Source organism: Balaenoptera borealis (assembly GCF_965194805.1).
Source record: "Balaenoptera borealis genome assembly, chromosome: 18".
Classification (NCBI taxonomy): domain Eukaryota; kingdom Metazoa; phylum Chordata; class Mammalia; order Artiodactyla; family Balaenopteridae; genus Balaenoptera; species Balaenoptera borealis.
In genome coordinates, this window is record NC_138877.1 from 66,742,142 (window position 1) to 66,760,642 (window position 18,501).

The window sequence follows — 18,501 nt, forward strand, 5'->3', positions numbered from 1 at the left end:
GAGGCTTGCTGGTGCTCCAGGTCATGAGATCTGGGTCACACACAAACAGAAGGAAAGAAGTGTGGTACAGAGTCCATTTGATCAACACACAGGGAGAAATAACAGAAAAGTGAAAAAGAAATTCAAAAACAGGGGTTGGAGTGCAAAGAGAAATTTATGATACTCTGGGATAGAAAAGTCTTAGTTTCAGCTCGGTCTATCTGCAGATCTTCAAATTCATTGTGAATCATTTTCAAAAGACTCATTCCCTCCATTCAGAATGTACTGATTAAAACCCAACTGTGTGCCTGTCCGCAGATGCTATAGAAGGCAAGCAAAAAGAAGAGGATTGGTAGCTAGCAATTGCACTGAGGTGTTAAGACATACACGTGCATGCATATCTTGAAAATACACACACACACACACACACACACACACGCACGCGCGCGCGCGCGCGCACGAACACAATGGAGAACCCTAACTGTAACCCTGTTTGGATTAAGGGCCCCAGGCACTTAACTGCTTAATCTAAGGCAGGAGGGAGGGAAAGGCCATGAGAGTTAAACCAATTGGGCCTGACTCCAACTGGAGTGGCTCCTGAGTTGAGAAGGATGTCTGGATTTAGATAATTTCGAAGGAGAGCGGAACACATCCCATATCAAAGGCAACCGTTTAAACAAAAGCCAATAGGAGGAAATGAGCTCTTATTGTGCACACACATGGGGCTCCACAGAAAGGAAATTGCCCGATTCAGGACGCTTCCGATGCCTGCTGAAGCTACAAGGAAAGGCCTGCGTTCCCACAACCTGGAGAAGGTGTCTTTCTCAACCCAGGGTTGGCTGCAGTGAAATGGGTAGGACTTTAGCAAAACCACCCACTTTGCTGGACCTCCAGAGACTTCGGTTACAAAAAGTGTCCTTGGAAACCTAAAAGGCATTCTCTTATGCCCCTCCTTGTGCTTTGGGGTGTTTGGAGATTGGAAAAAGCAGGGAGCAGGCACATGGGTAGAGTTCCTTCATTCTTCAGGCTCCATCAGCCATCTGAGACATAGCCCGTGCCCTGCGGGGCCACCTCTCTACAGGGCCCTTGTTGGCTCCCTGCGGTGGGTCAGGCCAACCAGGATGAGGCCCCTTGATCAGCTCAGAGGGAGTTTACATCCACGCCCCTCAGTTAGACAATAGTAGCATCAACAGGCTTGTTTCCTGCCGTCTTCTACCCAAAATACAATCCTGACCATGAGCTTTTGATTTTGCAGGATACAGCCTGGTGCCTGCCTGGTGCTTGTCCCGGGCCCCGCAGGGAACATAGAAACGTATAGGACATTCCCAGTTCCCAAGGACTTTAAGGTCTAGAAGAGGATCATTCATTCCAGTAAACATAATAAGAAACAGGAATTTTCCTGGCCCCTGGAGCCCCTGGGGTGGGGCACCTAAGAGTTGTTAAAAAAGCATGGAATGAGCAGAACTTGTTATTTTTTTTTCACCTTTGTGTTATTTGATTGACAGCTTGAGTACAGTTAAGCTTGGGTCTGTGGGGATACTACTGTAAGTGGCATGCATTATGGAGTCATTTTCCACTGACATCATCCTCTGAAGGGGTGCTGGTGGAAGGAGAAATGAGAGAAGACTAAGTCTTCTTAGTCTAAGACTAAGGGCTCCACACCCAACACACGGCCTGCCCCCTCCCCCTGCCTGAGTGGATGCGCTCCTGTGGTGGAGTCTCCATCCGTTTCCGCCTCGACCCCCAGAGCTTAGGCGCAAGCTCAGAGTGTCACCACCCCGATCCTCCCCTCCTCCATCCTCCCCCACGTGACTGTCTGCAGCAGTGGCCAGTAGCAGCCGTGGACAGTGGATGTAGGAGAGAAAGTTGATCACAAGACAGTGCTCCTTGGACACATCAAGTTTCACTGCAGCTTAGGTAAATCGATTTTCAGTTCACTCTGGAGGATGGAAAATTAAGGCCCTTAAATTTTCTTAGGAACTGCTCTTGGATCATTTATTTATTTGGTCAATCAATCTGTCAACAGAGCCTAGGTGAGTACCCACACACTGTTCTGGGTGCTGAGCTAGAAAGAAGGGTTAGCCTGGCACCTGGGCTCAGTTGGCTCATATTCAAGCCAGACTCAACAACAACAAGGTCAACTTCAAGGACATGAGAGGGGGTCACAGTGGTCAGGGAGAATGAGAGTGGCTCTCTGGGGCAGTGCGGATGGGGGACAGGTTAGGGAATGACTTTCCAAGAAGGGACATTTGATCGGGGACCTTGTAGGATGCACCAAATGACAGCCAGCAAAGAAAGGGGAGAAGGCTGTCCCAATCTCCTAATTAGCATGCTCTTTCTAATTAGTGGCTTCTGAGGCTTATCAAGTCTCATCTATAAAGTAAAACTACTAGGCAGTTAGATTTTTTTTTTTTTTTTTTTTGCCTCTTTCCTCCTACCCTTCAAGGGAAAAACACATGAATTAAGAGTTAATATGGCAGCAGATAGCATAATGTAGATGCACGGAAACAAGACTATTTTATTCAGCATGGATAGGGCTAGATATTTAGGGAGATTTTTGTCCTCCAGCCTAGATCTTGTTTTGTTATCATTCATCAGAAACATCAGGGGAAAAGGGTCAAAGTAAAACTTCTCTGCAGATTCCTGCTTGTTCTCCCTACACCACCGTCTCCCACACCATCAAAAAGGCAAGAAAAGGAACCGCACCCTTCTTTTTGGCCACAGCGTGGACCGTCTCCTGCCCTCCCCGCTGGCTAAAAATGACGAAATAAAAAAAAAAAAAATTCGTCTCACATGACATTGGATAATGGCGGTTTCAAAATTCCTCATAGTTTAAAGGCATTAGCATTACAGGGTTAGGTCATGGAAATGCTTGCAAAATTCCAATGTGATTCTTTAGTTGTGTTTAATTTATTTCAAATATTACCACATGCCCAAAGAAAAACCCGCACTCATGAAAATATTTGCAGTGAATTTGTTTGCTTGCGTTTCAAACATGTTGACTTTTTTTAGCTGTCCTGAATAAACACAGGCTATAATTTTAAGAGCAACAAATTGAGAGATACAGAGAGAAAAAGAGGCCAGTACCCAATAATACTGCTGAGTAGATCATGATCAGAAAGGGAAACGTGTCCTCTGGTAAGGAAAATATGGAAACTAAATAGAGACAAGTCAACTTAAATTCAGGATGATCCCACCAACCATTGAAGTTCACTGAGAACCGTGAAACTTTGGCTTTTTCATGTATTAACAGCGCTTTTGTGCCTTTTGTTTTACAATGTAGACCAGCTGATAATGTGCCTTGTTCCTCATTGACTTTGCAATCTCATTCTTTGCCACAGATATAATGGCCTGTTTGTTTTGCCACTAATGCACACTGGCCAAAGAATCAGACATTTGTTTCACAGTGCTTGTTTTGAAGAAATCAGCTCTCGGTACATCTTTACACTGCTCATAAAAACAGAGGCTTATCTGGGTGAAAGACACCCCAGGTCTGCACTGGGGTAGGTTTACATTTATCCGCTACTATAGAAAATGAAATTGAAATATAATAAAACTTCATTTCAGTCTAATTATGGAAGAGCCTGAATTATAGACTATTCATAAAGATGTACCCTTTTATTCATTACAGCGACATACAGCGATGTGAACTGGCCAAGACTATTTTATCTCATAATGGCTCTTAAGAAGCTCTTATTAATGAAGAGATAAGAATGATTTATAAGTAGTATTACAGGTATTTATATCTAAATGAATGGTAATGAAATGCCTGAGAAGTTTGGTCTCCTAAGTAGGGTAAATATTCCCATTAGAATTACGTTAAGACAGTTAATTTATTCAGCAAGCACGCACCCTCTGCCCCCATTTTTCATAAGTAGTTCAAAGGTAACCTTTAGCCTAGTCTTGGGGTGGTTTCAACTCACAAGGGCACTCTAATCAGTTGGTGGTGGCTGCGTGCCTAGAAACTTGTTTTGAGAAATTTTTGAGTGCCGAGTGTAGATCCACAGGGGACGAGCACGGGGATCCATTGGTCATGCCTGCTGGGGATGGGAAAGGTGGCCAGAAGGAACCTGAGTGACATCCATTTGCGAGCCTGGCGTAGGCCCTTCCGAAGTGCTAGAAAGTTGGAATTCTCACAACAGTCAGCTCCGGAATAGACCGCAAAACGGTAGTAGCTTCCATGCTGCAGGTGACACAGTTTCTGTGTGTCTCCAAAATCCAGCCATCGAAGGTTCTTTCTGCAAGGGTGGTAGCCACTGAACTATCCTAACTCACTGAAACTCTAAGAAAATTAAGTTGCATTTACTAAATGTAGCTCTGTAAAATGCATTTTTATTTTTACGAAGTTTGAGGAAACAATTATTCTGCAACTCTTCTTTCGCTCCTTTCTCCTGAATGTGATATTAGGGGTAGAGTGGGGAGCAGTTAACACAGGAATGAGCCCTTTGAAATGATATTCTGATATTTTGTTATAGTTTAATTTGTAGTCATTACTCTTGCAGTTTTTGAAAGAAAGTGAACAAGTGCTTATTTCCCTCCACTAAAACAAATCGGAAACTCAGGGCCCGGTCCACAGCGCAGCACGATTTTCTTTCATTTCTAGGTTAAGTAACATAATGAATAGAACAGAGGCAAGGAACTAACTCTTTTAAAGCTCCTGCTATGTTCTAGGCACTTTGACAATTACTTTCAAAATGTTAACATTTTTTTTCTAATTTAATGTTCCTCACTGCCCTGAGAGCTTCATAATACTGCCTCATTTTATAGATAAGAAAAGTGAGGTTTAGAACATTTAGACTCTTAGTTCAATGTGCAGCTTAAATTGGAGCCAGCCTCTAAAGCTGGCCGAAATTTCTGTTTGGCGTTCAGAACCTAAACATACCCACCCATCCTAACTTTTAAACAGGTCTTTAGCAGTGATGTTTTAATGTGTTGACTAATAAGAGTTTTATAACTTTAGCATTTTGAGAGCCCTCAGTAAATGTTGGTTACTATTATTTCTCTCTCCATATACATACACATATTCATATATATACATCTATATTTGTGGGCTAATGCCCTATTGAACTTCAAATGTTTATCGCAAACCACTTTGCCTTTTTATTTCAAAAAGAAAACATGAATGCCTCTTTGTGTTAGAAAATTATCTAAACCTAGAAAGGGGAAATTTTTATAGGAGGATAAAGAATGTAAAGAATACAATAAAATCAGCAGCGTGTGTAAGGAACTAGAATATCATCCTGACATTTTATACAGTATGTAAATTGCAGTCCTAATCCAGAAGAAGTCTGCTGTTAGTTAAGCACTGTGAATAAACTCCTGTTTCTAAAGTTCACTGCCTCTGTCTTTTGGTGGGAGGGGGCAGCGGCTTTGGTGGTAGGGAGAGAGGCTTTTTTTTTTTTTTCCTCTGAGAAGGCTTTTTATTAATTTCTTTTACTGAATTTTTGACCCTGTAAAGAAAAAGAGAGCTATTGTACCGAACCACACCACAGGACAGGCTCCCCCAGACAGGATTTTTCCTTCCTGCTGAAGGACACAGATATCAACTTTATGAGCTGGTTACCGTCAGCTTTATCGCAAAGCCAGTAGATTTTCTTAATATACTTACTGCTGTTCTGTAAATAGCACAGGAGCAATCATGAATCTGAATCACTTATGGGGCCACAATGAGATTGCTACCGGTAATCTGGGGAAGAAAGTGTTGAGTAGCCTAAATAATGAAACTAGTAATTGGAAATCTTCCTAATTGTGCAGGCTGACAATCTCCAGACCAACACTTTGAGTACCTATTGTCCACATCTGAAATTTAATGAGATAGTGCATGCTGGAAGCACTTTATTCACTGTATAAAATTCTGTGTAAATGACAGCTGATGATATTAATGAGAATAATCATATTGAAGCTTTTAACGAAGACATGAAGAGAGCTCTAAGATTGCCCACTATGTTTCTTCAAAAAGAGGATTCATTAAAGACTGCAGTCTGCTTTACTCGTTTCTTTATGTTCAACAATATTAGGAGGAACAGGCACCTGAATCCTAGCTATATGTTAATAATACAAAAGCCCTCAGAAGACAGGCTGAGATTTCTTTTTTCTTTAAAGTGGTATGCTGCCTTGATTTTTAAAATTCGAAATTGTCTTTTGATTGAGTTGTCTTTTGAAAGAGGGACAAGAGAAGATATACGTTCTAAGGTCTAGGACAGAAAACCACTAGCTTTTCATTCTAGAAAAACGTGACTATGGTTCTTCTCAGAGCTCTCGGGGAAGGCGTCATCTCTCTCATATCTGTTCCTCTTGTTGATCGGTTGAAGTTAATCAATCTGGGATACTCATCTGTGGATTCAAATGTAAAATGTCGTGGTTTTTGAGGCAGTGGTGTTGCTTATATGAAAACTGTTTAGAACTCTAGATGATTTCTTTAGTTCATTCATTAGTCAGATAGCTTTTAAAAAAGCCAATGTCACTTACCCTATATTTTAATCACATTTTGATTCAGTTGCATTATTTTTATTTTAAATAGTTTATAAGCAGTTAATATTTGGATCTGCTGACCAATTGCTCTACTTGTAACTTTTACCCTAAAATCTAGGTGTACCCATATCTAGAACACATTTAGTTTGAATCAAAGCATATATAGCAAATCCTGCATCACACTTTCTCAACTTAAAATATTTTATCATCAGACAGTCTCATTCTAGTTTAATGTTTTTATGTGGCACTAGAAACGATGTTTCTCGGCAAATATTCCTTCCCATATTTATTACTGCTGGATTTAACTTGTAATTATTTATTCTTTGCAGAACAATTTACTCTTCATAATATTTCATAGTCATGTTTGAGGCTCTTGTACATGGTTGAATAGCTTAGTTGATTAAAGCATGAGACAGTGATTATGGGTCCCCCGTAACACAGACTCATACTTCATTGCAAACCTTAGCCAACCCTTCTAAAAATATGTGCTATGAGTTCCCAAAGAGACCAAACCATAGCCTAATATCTTTAACCATTTAAAACACAAAAGGAAACCCTATATTCATTATTGCCGTTAAGAATAATCAAATTCAGCTACCTTTCTTTTTTTCTTAGAATCCCCTCTCTTTTTTTCTAAAATCTTATAAAATAAAAGGAGGTGATGAGAAGGTGGAGCCATAGCCTAAATGTAATGTTAAAACTGTCTCATTTGGTGCCTTAATGGTTAATTTTGCATTAGTTATGTCTTATTATTAGAAGTAATAACAAGCAGTTATAATTTAACATTTTTATTCCAAGTTCTGTGAAAAGTGTTATGCAAATTTTACTATTATTAGAAAGCTACAATTTGCAAGCCATTGTCACTCTGTTCATTCTTTCATTTAATCTCTTTTCTTAAAAGTTGGCCAGCCTCCTCCACCATGACCCACTCACTGTGAGTTTGAATTATTCAAATTAACCTCAAGTTGTTTAAATATTAAACCGTATTTTACTTTGTGACTTATTTTTCAGTAACACTTACTATAATTTCTGCTGAGCAACTTGGACGACAGGCTATGACATATGATATGCTTATTATCTCATCTAACTGGGTAAAGTTCACAATCATGAAAATATGTCTAGACTTAGCAAAATAATGCGATTTCCCTATCTTGCTACTATCTTGCATTTGAGGCTATTCAGGCTGGAAAGTGTATCCACACTTTCTAAATGATTGTCCCTAGATCTTGGTAACATTTGACCTATTGTTCAGTTTTAAATGAGGAAGTGACATGTTTGCAAGCATAAAAGCCCAGGGGGCATTTTTAGAATTTTTGTCTCAGAATGTTTTTTGTTTTGTTTTCTGATAATAAAATATTTGCTTCCTAAAGAAGAAAACATAAAATATTTATATCACACGATTAAGTGTTTGGACCTAACATTCTACATTGTTAGAAAACATGTTTTTTTTTAAGAGCTGCTTAATGTCCAATAATATGAAGGTACCATAATTTATTTAGCATTTCCCGTCACTTAACATTTACATTGGTTCTAATTGTTTGTTTTCATAAATCATGCTGTGATTAACATCCTGATACATAAATATTTAATCCCAGTGCCTGATTTTGTTCCTTTAGGATATATCCCTTAAAGTGGTATTCCTGGGAACTGCTGTAGTTTTTGATCCCTTGCATATTTGAGAATATTTTTCACTTTCATGCAGGAAATATAATATGATTGAGTATATTATTTGGAATAATAAATTTCTCCCTCAAAATTCAACAGAGATGTTTCTACTGACTTTTACTGTTTTGTACTGCAAAGGAGAAGTCAGAAGCCAATCAGTTCATTTGTAGGTAACTCTTTTCTGAGCAGAAAGGGTAATAATTTTAGAAATCTTCCTTTATCTTCACAATTGCCAGGATGTTCACAGACTTTTCACTGCTTTGCCTAGGACACTGAATTCTCTTTGGATCTTCTTTCTCAGTTCCTTTTTGAACCTCTCAAGACTTTCTTACCTATATCTTTTAATTATTGCTTCTATTTTGTTTCCCTCCCTCCCTCTCTCTCTCCCACCCCCCACCCCGCCCCAACCAGGGGCATTAATAATTCTTAAGCTGGATCTTTTGTTTTCTGACCTCCATATCCGTCACTAGCTCTCTGATCATTTTAATCTTTTTCCTGTTTCTCTACGTTGTGTAAATGTGTCTTGTGTATTCTCCACCTCGTTGATTACATTTTGTACACCGACAGTGCTCTGTACTGCATAAAATTAAGATTTGTACTCTGCTATTGAAATGTTGGTTTACTCAGATTCCTTTCTTACGTCAACCAACTACCATTTTTATTTCTGGATATCTCTCAGTCCCTTTCCAATTCAGTCTGTTGTCTTTTCTTCTCATCTTTCCTTTCCTATTTCGTAAGTCCATGAAGAGAGGATGAGCTTTACTGAACTTTACTGAAAACACAAAGCAAGATGCTGTTTTAATATTCCCCACTTTTTTATGGTAAATCTCGAGTGCTCCATCTTGATCCTCTTTTTAGTTTGCAGAATCTTTCCTTTGGTCTCATATTGGATCTGTGTTGCATATCTAGATTTTTGCTTTTTTTAAATTCATTTATTCATCTTGAATGAAAAGAAGTCTGTCCAGGCTTGGTTCTTTTTATTCAAACAGGGCAGAGGAGTCTTTGTATAGTTCCTTGCTTGCCACCTGACTGTAGATAGACTCTCTCGTCAAATATTAAGTAGAAAATTCCTTGATGTCAATTTGGTAGAGTTCAGTGGTGGCACAGCTTCAGTATAGGGTAGAGAGAGTTGTGGCCAGGGGGTGCCCGCCAGGGATATGCCACCTCTGCTCAGTTTCTTGTCATAGGGGTTACTTCTCTCTACCCAACTTTTCCGTTGCTCAGCCTGTATGACAAGTATCCAACTCAGCCAAGCCCCACTGCTGTTGCTATTTCTACTGCACAAAGGAGACAAATCAGTGAACTGTTGTTTTTTGGTTTAATATAGCTCCTGGGCATAATTTGGGGTTTTTCAGTATAACTAGTAGCAGCACAGGCTTCAAAACATGTGGCTGATACACTTTCCTTATTTCTAACTCTGCTTCCATATTTTTTAAATCAAACTTTAGTCATTTCACTGGGGATTTTGCGGGGGAAGTTAGATAGCTACTTGCGCTCAAGCTGACACTGAACTAAGAAGTCACAAGCTTCGAGTGATGGCCTATTAAAGCCGTAAAAGATCGACCTTTTTGTTGTTCTTCTTTGTTTTCTTTGTATACAATGTTGTGTTTTTTTTTTATTCTTAGAAAGACATGCATGCCTGTCCTTGATTAAAGATTCAGCTATATTTTCTTTTGCCTTTTTGTCTTTTATCTTTTTTAATCAAATCAACATGGAATTTATTTTGATGGACAGTACAAGTTGAGTTTACAAATTAGTTTTCTTCTTGTTTTTTCAATTTTTCTAAACGAGTCTTATTCAATATGAATAAGGCATCTTTTCCCATGTGTATACTTATTATCTTGGATCCTAAGTTCTTAGGTATACTGGGATCTCTTTCAAGATACCTATAGTCAATTTCATTGATTTATCTATCTATTTCTTCATCAGTAACAAACTCTTTTGATTGTTTTAGATTAATAGTGTATGTATCCATCTACTAAGGCCAATTCTATATATTATGATTCTTATTCAGAACTTTCTGTTCTGCCCTCATCTATTTCTTCTTCAAATTTCAAAATCATTTTCAAGTTCTTTCTCATACTCATAACGACCTCTTCCAGCAACAAAAAATCCTTTTAATATTTTATTAAAATTGTGTTGAATCTGTAATTTTGTAAGAACTAATATTTTTAAATGATAAGAATACTAATCTAGAAATATCTCTCAATTTTATTCAAATATTACTTTACATCTCCAGGTAAAGTTTGTTAATTTTTATGTCTGTCTAAAACATTTTCAGTTAGCATTATTTCCAGGTGTTTTATGTTTTATGTAGCTATTATAAATGATATATTTTTCTATTATATATTCTACCTGATTATTGCTATGCTAGAGAACAAGAAAACTATTGGTTCCATTTAACTCTATTTAGTTGTCTCATTTCTGGCAGTTTAACAGAACTCACTTTTTCCTTGTGAGAAGTAAATTTAATTCTCTTGAATTTTCTGGGTACGTAGTCATATCATCTGAAGATGATAACATTTTCTCCTCTTTTCCAATAGTTATGCCATGTATTCCTGTTACATATTAATGTATCGGCTGCACCGTTTCTTGACTTTCTGAAAATTATGGATAGCTCATCTTCTGAAAATTCTCAAAAACAAATAGTTCGTGACAGAGGTTTCTCTTTATTTTATATCCTGCTATGAATGCAAGCTTCCCGAGAGAATTTTCAACTGATAATACAACCAGCAGTAGAAATGGCATCTCGCTGACTGAAATCCAAGACCCTTACGCATCTCATAAATATTAGTTTTATGATATTAAAAAAAAAATTCAGGCTACTACATTTAGACTGACTGCACAAAAGTTTCCTGCTTTATAGAAAATATAACTGATATATACATTTAAAATAAGGAGAACCAAAAATTTTTGTTTTGTTTTGTCCCATTCATTCATCCCTCCACCCATCCATCCATTTATCTACTCAACAAATGTTCATTGAACCCTGTGCTTGAAGCAAAGACATGAAAGTCTCATCCCAACCCTAGAGAGTCTCAGCCTAGAATTATTAGGAATGTATAGTTCTGTTCATGTAAGTGTACCCCCAAAAGTACATGACTTGATTAAATGATGTCAAGTGGAAATGTATATAGTTATTAAGTTCTTATTACATTCTAATGATATGCTTATGAGTTAAAACTTCCTCCTTTGAGATAGAAACACCTGTGACACGTGAGTAAAAGCAAACATCACTTGTGGATCTTGTTCATTCGTTACCAGAGGCCTCTTTCCCCCTCTCCATTTTCTTGTATCCTCATCAAGGTCTGTCAGTCGGGAAAAGACTGGCGCTATATGAGTAAATGCAAGGAAATTAAATGTGTTCCAAGTCTACTGATTTTCACACTCATTAAAAAAAAAAAATCCTTTAGCTAATCCTCCCTTTAAGAAATAATGATACACAAAAATTTTCTTTTTATAGTAACATCATACTTATTATACTTATTACAGACATTATCATATAGTGTTCTTTGGAAGTTTACATTCTAGAAAATGTGCTACCTAGTTTCTTAGGAGTTTTCCAATACAGTGTTTTCAAGCGTATAGAATTTTGGCTGATAAATGTTGCTGAGTAAGAAGCATTTAGATATTTAGATTAAAATATTAGCACACGGAATCATTTCCAAATTTGTTAATATTTATGATTTCCCTTTGAAAAACAAACCACAATTCACACTTAGAAATCTACAAGAAATTAATTCCATTTGTGAAGCATGATGGGGGAGTTTGCTACATTATGATTGAGAAGGAAGACACTTAGCAATTACCAAGGAGTAAGTAGCTCGTGAAAATTTTGGTTGTAAAAGTTTAAATGAAAAGAAAAACTAATATTATTAACAACTAACACTCCTACTCTAACTTATTTCCACCATAGCCTCTGAAAAACATTGGCCTCTATTTTGAAAATATTTTTTTCAGTCTAAACACTTGATTTGAACTTGCCTTTTGACTTCTTTTGACTTTTTTTTTTCCCCAAGGAGGAAATTGTTTTCCTTTTCCCTTTCTTTTTAAAAAAATTTATTTATTTATTTATTTATTTTTGGCTGTGTTGGGTCTTTATTTCTGTGCGAGGGCTTTCTCTAGTTGCGGCAAGCGGGGGCCACTCTTCATTGCAGTGCGCGGGCCTCTCACTGTCGCGGCCTCTCCCGTTGCGGGGCACAGGCTCCAGACGCGCAGGCTCAGTAGTTGTGGCTCATGGGCCCAGTTGCTCCACGGCATGTGGGATCTCCCCAGACCAGGGCTCGAACCCGTGTCCCCTGCATTGGCAGGCAGATTCTCAACCACTGCGCCACCAGGGAAGCCCTGACTTCTTTTGACTTTAAACCTAGTCTTCCTTCCTCTAATATTTGATTCTTATACATGTAGGCATATAAAATGATCTGCAATTCCAGATCTGCTTTTTAATTACCATATCATCCTTGGTCATAGTGCAAATCATTAAGAAAATAATTAATTGGACGGACTTCTTAAAACAAGATTGACTCTTGTGCAATGTGAGCAAATACAACTGAAATGCAATGGACACCACTTTTCAGCGACATGAACAGCCCAGGTGCTTTTGGCTGACCCTGAGGCTGTAGTAAATTAATTGGTATATTAGATTTCCCAGCCCCAAAGGTAGCACTAAGTCCAGAGTACACCCCCATGCTCATTTTAGGCAAGCGAATGGCCGGAAGAAGCATTATTTTCTTTGAGGAGGGTTAGTGATTCAGATGAAATCTTTAGCTATAATGAACTTTGTGTTTCTGCTGCAGGTAACAAACCAAACCCCACTAGATCACAGGTATCTCCCTAAAGATCCCTCTCACTACTAGGTGAGAAACACAATCCCTAGATGTAAAAGGTAGAAGTGGCCCTGGAGACCCTGTCGTTCAGTATTTCTCAAGTTTTCCCACTGAGGCATCCTGATAGCAGAGGAGAGAGGAGTTGGTCTCCTGAAGCTTAGAAGGACTGACGGACCAGGTCCCCTTAACTTATCTGAAGTCTTCTAAATCTTGCCTTCTATCTGCTATAGATGTCTGCTCTAGTATAAAAAATTTAAAATTACATACCCCTTTTACCCTAAAACTTTGTAAGTAAAACTGATGCTTCCATAAACTACGCTATATGTTTACCTTTGGCCCTGTAGCTGCTCACACCCGAGTTGGAAAACCACTGCTTGGTCCTTTTTTTTTAATGACTGAATAAACTCAGGCCTGCAGAGGGATTGTGACTCACCCCAAATCTCCTGGCAAGCGTGTCACTGTGCAAAAACTAACAGCTCTTCTGACTCCCAGCCCTCCGCATTTTCTGACAATCAGGCAATTAGGCTGCCCCCAAGGGCAGTCAAGTACATTTCAGAGGGTCTTTACCTTTTATACTTTTCCACTTTGGAAAAAGAAATACTGGTTGCCCTTTCCTTCTGGAAACTGCCTGGAACCTGCTGAGTTAACTGTGCTTTTGGTGGGGAATGAGGAGAGCTGAGCCAGTTACCCACAACGTGTCCATCCATAATCTACCCACGGCCTTGTGCATTCAAACACTCCATCTTCTTTCTGCTCTTGGCGACCAGAGCGCTGCTGTTTCTGAAGGCCACAACCTTGAGCAGCCTAAAGCGTCAACTTAAGACAGATATGAGTGAACCCTTAAAACTGCTGCCTTGGGGACAGGGATCTTTTTTTTTTTTTTTTTAAATAAATTTATTTATTTATTTATTTATTTATTTTTGGCTGTGTTGGGTCTTCGTTTTTGCACGCGGGCTTTCTCTAGTTGCGGCGAGCGGGGGGGGGTGGTCACTCTTCATCGCGGTGCGCGGGCCTCTCACTATCGCGGCCTCTCTTGTTGCGGGGCACAGGCTCCAGACGCGCAGGCTCAGTAGTTGTGGCACGCGGGCTCTAGAGTGCAGGCTCAGTAGTTGTGGCTCACGGGCCCAGTTGCTCCGCGGCATGTGGGATCCTCCCAGACCAGGGCTCGAACCCGTGTCCCCTGCATTGGCAGGCAGATTCTCAACCACTGCGCCACCAGGGAAGCCCCCGGGGACAGGGATCTTTATTATCAGTTTTCTTTGAACATATCAGAACTATCACTTGTGAAGCTAGATGAGACCTGGGAATACCTGTTAGCAGAGGTGACGGGGAGTTGGTTATAGTGTCGGGCCCGGTGAAGCGCGTGGAGCCAGGCCTAATAAATGTTGGCTGCTGAGTCATTCTTCCTGGGAAAAGCGATGCAAACAAGATTCATCTCTGCCAAGGGCTGCAGGGTTATCACTGGCCTTCACCAAGGTTTCCACCGTCAGTTGCCATCTTCCTGCCATGGCTCCGGAAGGACCCCAGGGATGAAATCTTCACACTAGTGTTCTGTGTTAAGTCTTCCAATGCTTTCATAGACAGTTGATCAGTAGAGTCTTAGAAACAACCTGCTATTGATGGGGCAAAGGAACTCTCAAGTTTAAAGGCTGGCTCAAGGGCACATGGTTTTGTAAGCTGCATCTCTTGACTCTCAGAAGCCTGGATGTGCAAAATCATAAAAAAAAAAAAGAAGCCTGGATTTAAGTCAACCATCCATGTCTCATTTAGATGCACACTTCTGTTAAATTCTAAGAAAGTCATTCTGATTGCTGCCAAGAAGACCCATTCCAATAAGCAAAACATCATTTACATCTACACATAAAGTTTTATTGGCATCATAAAAATTATTTCCAAGTTCATCCCTGTTAAAAAGAGACTGCATTAGGAAAATCATACTTAAATGTAAAAGCATTACTTCATGGACAAGTTGCTTTTTCATACATAGTGTTAATGACCAAAAAAAAAAAAAAAAAGATTTCAGGTACTGGAATAGGCGAAGAGCATGTGTGGGTAACCATGGGATGATCTGCATACCAGAGAAGGTGTTTTTCAGACTCTACCTTTTTTCCTCTCTCTCATTTTATCTTGTCAGATTTGGTTTGATTCAAAGCTGTTGGTTCTCTTAGAGAAGGAGGACAGACCAGTTTCAGGAATAAGCAGCATTAGAAGAGCAATTGAAGTATGCACATGGGAACGCAGGTGATAAAATCATTTTGAAAAATAATGAACAGGTAACTTGAGAGCTTGTCGTGAGGGTGGTATGACAGGTTATACCAGGTTATTAGTTTTCTGACTCAGCAGTATGCCTCTCAAAAAACTCTTAAAGGAAAATGGATGTTTTTGAAAGAAATGCAGTTGGCAGAGGAGAACTAAGGAGCTGAGTGAGTCCACAGGTCGGTAGACCCGGGAAAGCAACACTACTTACATTTAAATAAGAATTGTGTGTCTGAAAAAAATGTGCAAAATATGTAGTTAAGAGAGCAGTGTTTTGTACATTAAAATAGACGTCTATGGATCTTTTGGTTCATCTACAAAATACCAAAGCACCCACACTCTCTGTTGTTTTTCGTTTGTTTGTTGAAATGGCTGAGTGACCTCCATGGGTGTGGTCATCAGGTTTTACATTTTGCTCCTCCATGCACAGGAATGCGGGAGAGCCTGAGCCCTTCCTCAGTCTCCCCTTCCATAAAATGGGAAGAAACACGTTTGCCACCTCAGAAGTTGCTCGTGACCAGGAGCGGTTCAGCCCGTGACTATTTTTCCTTTTCTCATTTCCCCGTTGCACGCCTCAAAGTGGTGGCCCGCTGTTGCCATGGTGACACAGCACAGGGTGACGTCGCTTAGAAATAATGACAACTGGCAACAGCGGGGAAGCAGAGCCAGAGTGGTGATTAGCCTCGGAGGAGCGCCCTGTCTGGGCGGAGAGGCAACAAAAGAAGGAAGGAACGGGAGGGCGAGCTTGATTTAACAAATCGTGAGCGGGTGCTACCTGCCTCCAGCAATTAGGAATCACGGGACCTGATAACGCCCCGTGTCAGAGTGCCGTACATTTTTACAGAATATCCCTTTGGTTGCCAGGTTTGTCCTTCTTTATTACTCAGAGCTCCTGGTTTAAGTGCAGTAAATATTTGTTGTTGATCTCGATTCTAGCTCCATCTCCTGAAAGATAAGAGGAACTGTTGACACACCATCTTTGTAGCCTGCTTTGTACTTGCGACTTGAGTCGTGCCTTGTCAATGGCGATTTTTAAAAGTGTGGCAGGAAGTTGATTTTTTTTTTTTTTAACTTCTAGGGTCAGTGAAATGACAACAAAACTAAAATCCTCTTTTAATAGATTGACCTCTCCCTGATCCTGAAGTCCTGGGCTCTGTTTTTCTGCTGAAGTCAAATGGTGCTCTGTCGGGAAATTTTTATTTGGTTAAATATTAATGAAATACCATCACCTGCATGCCTGACCCTGCTGGTATCTTTCCCACAGTGTTCAAACAAACAAGTAGCACTCTGCATCCTTCTGGGGTCATCTGAACCCTGGGAGCATCCAATCCACATACCCCATATCTGGTTCTGTGACAGAATGATTGTGTTCCCCATAGTTAGTGGGGTGGGGTTGGATGTGAAAAGAAAATGGAAAGCTGGAAGGTTCTTCCCAGCAGAACCTCTCTGCGATGTATTCAACACCAGCTCACAAATCTTGAGAAGAATGGGACCTAGCAATGGCCGTTGGCTCAGGGGACCAGGGCGGAGGAAAAGCCACTCTCTCTGGTTTGCCTTCAGAGATACGTTAACCCCCCAGGGTACCCTGTGTTGAGGGTCCGTGTGGCTCACAAATTGTGCCTTAACTTGCTGGAGAATAGCACGGCTCGGGCAGGGCCTCTTGGAGCCCAGTCTTATCAAGAAACAAATTCACGTCCACTTTTAGCAACCTGTTTTGGCTGACAGCCTTCAGGAGCCAGTATTGCTTCCATTCAGAAAATTCGAGAGCCTCCTGGAGGTCTGAGAGCAGAGCAGCTCCCACCGCCACACCGTGAAGCAGGGCTGGGGGGTGGCTGAGCTCTTGGTGCACAGTAGCGTTCTGTGTGCTGTTCTTTTCTCAGAAGAGAAAATGTAAAGAAGAACAATTAAACCTCTGGGGCCCCAAGACCTAGATCTGTGTCCTTTTTGCAGCCTGGGGCTGAAGTATTCAACAGCTGCTCCTTGCCAGGTGCTGAGTACAGAGCCCGCCACCTCTCCACCCCGCCTGGACGCCCCCTTGGATCTGAACTCTGGAGCAGGAACACAACGAGCTCCCCAAAGGCTCCCCCCAAACCCCCGCACTGATGTTCCTGTTAGATCCCCCGGCTCGAACAGCCGGCTAACAAATCTAGGCCAAACCCAGCCGAGCTGATAAGATTTCCAGAAGAGTTCCTAAAAATACACTTCTCCTTAAACCAGCCTTGCCAATCACTGCACAATCACAGAACTTGAAGGACAGAATTGGCCTTAGAAATTGTTGCACCCTCTCCATCTTTAAAGCTAAGAAATCGGAGTCCCAGAGAGCTAACCGCAAGAACAATGGTTGAGGAATATTACAAATCACATCATGAAGATGGAACAAAGCAAACCATAAAGGCAGTACAAACTATGAGCTGTGTAGTACATTCTTTCACTTATTTGTGCATTCAGCCACTCACTCATTCAGCAACTATTTATTGTGTGCTTACCATGTCCTAAAGTTTTGGTGTTGGACTAGATGTCAGGGATACAGACAGACCCTGCCCTCACGGACATCACACTGTGGTTGGGGGAGAACATGAACAGATAAGTAGGTAAATATGTGAGTGTAAAATAATGATCAGGACTTCGGAGGGAAGTAAAGCAGGGTGAGCTGGAGTGAGGAGGTAGGACCGAAACAATATCACATCAGGAATGGCCTACCCCAGGCTAATATCTGAACATCTGGGAGAGGCACATTCTCAGCAGGGGAAGAGCAGGTCAAAGCCCCAGGCAGGCCCATGTTTGGCCGCTCAAAGCCCAGCCAAAGGCAAGGGTGGCTGAGGGGGAGTGGACAAGGGGAGAGGAGGTCAGCAAAGGTGTGGGCAGATCCGGGAGGTCAGTACGGGCTATCGCAAGGCTCTTGGCTTTCACACGCAGGAGGTGGGGAGCCACTGGAGGCGTCTGAGCAGAGAAGTGATGTGATCTGATTACGTCTGCAAGGGATTTGTCAGAATAATATGAGATGGGCCTGCAGGAGGCAAGGGTTAGGAGGTTACTGCATTAACTTACAGGAGAGATAATGGTGTAGTTGAAGGTACCCGCAGGGGAGGTGGAGAGAAGGGCCTGGGTTCTGGATCTGTTAGAAAGATAGGGCCAGTGGAACTTCCTAATGGATGGGAGGTGGGCTATCAGAGAGAGGGAGGGAGGGAGGGAGGGAAGGAGGAGGGGAGAGAGAGAGAAGGGATACACATTTGGGCGTCATCACTATCCAGTGGGCTTAAAGCTCTCAACTGGAGGAGAGAATGGTGAAGCAGAGGCCTGGTAG

At 40.9% G+C, this 18,501-nt stretch overlaps 1 protein-coding gene across 8 annotated transcripts in view; it reads left to right on the top strand.

The window, feature by feature from the left end:
• The window catches only part of MBNL2 (muscleblind like splicing regulator 2), a 158,501-nt gene that overhangs the window by 18,884 nt on the left and 121,116 nt on the right, over positions 1 to 18,501 (top strand). The window contains exon 2 of one of the 8 annotated variants that reach the window (XM_082366150.1): positions 15,076 to 15,182. The exons of the other annotated variants lie outside the window; for them this stretch is intronic. The gene's annotated coding sequence lies outside the window, so the exon portion shown is untranslated. The remainder of the gene's footprint in view (positions 1 to 15,075; positions 15,183 to 18,501) is intronic. 8 annotated transcript variants of the gene reach the window in all.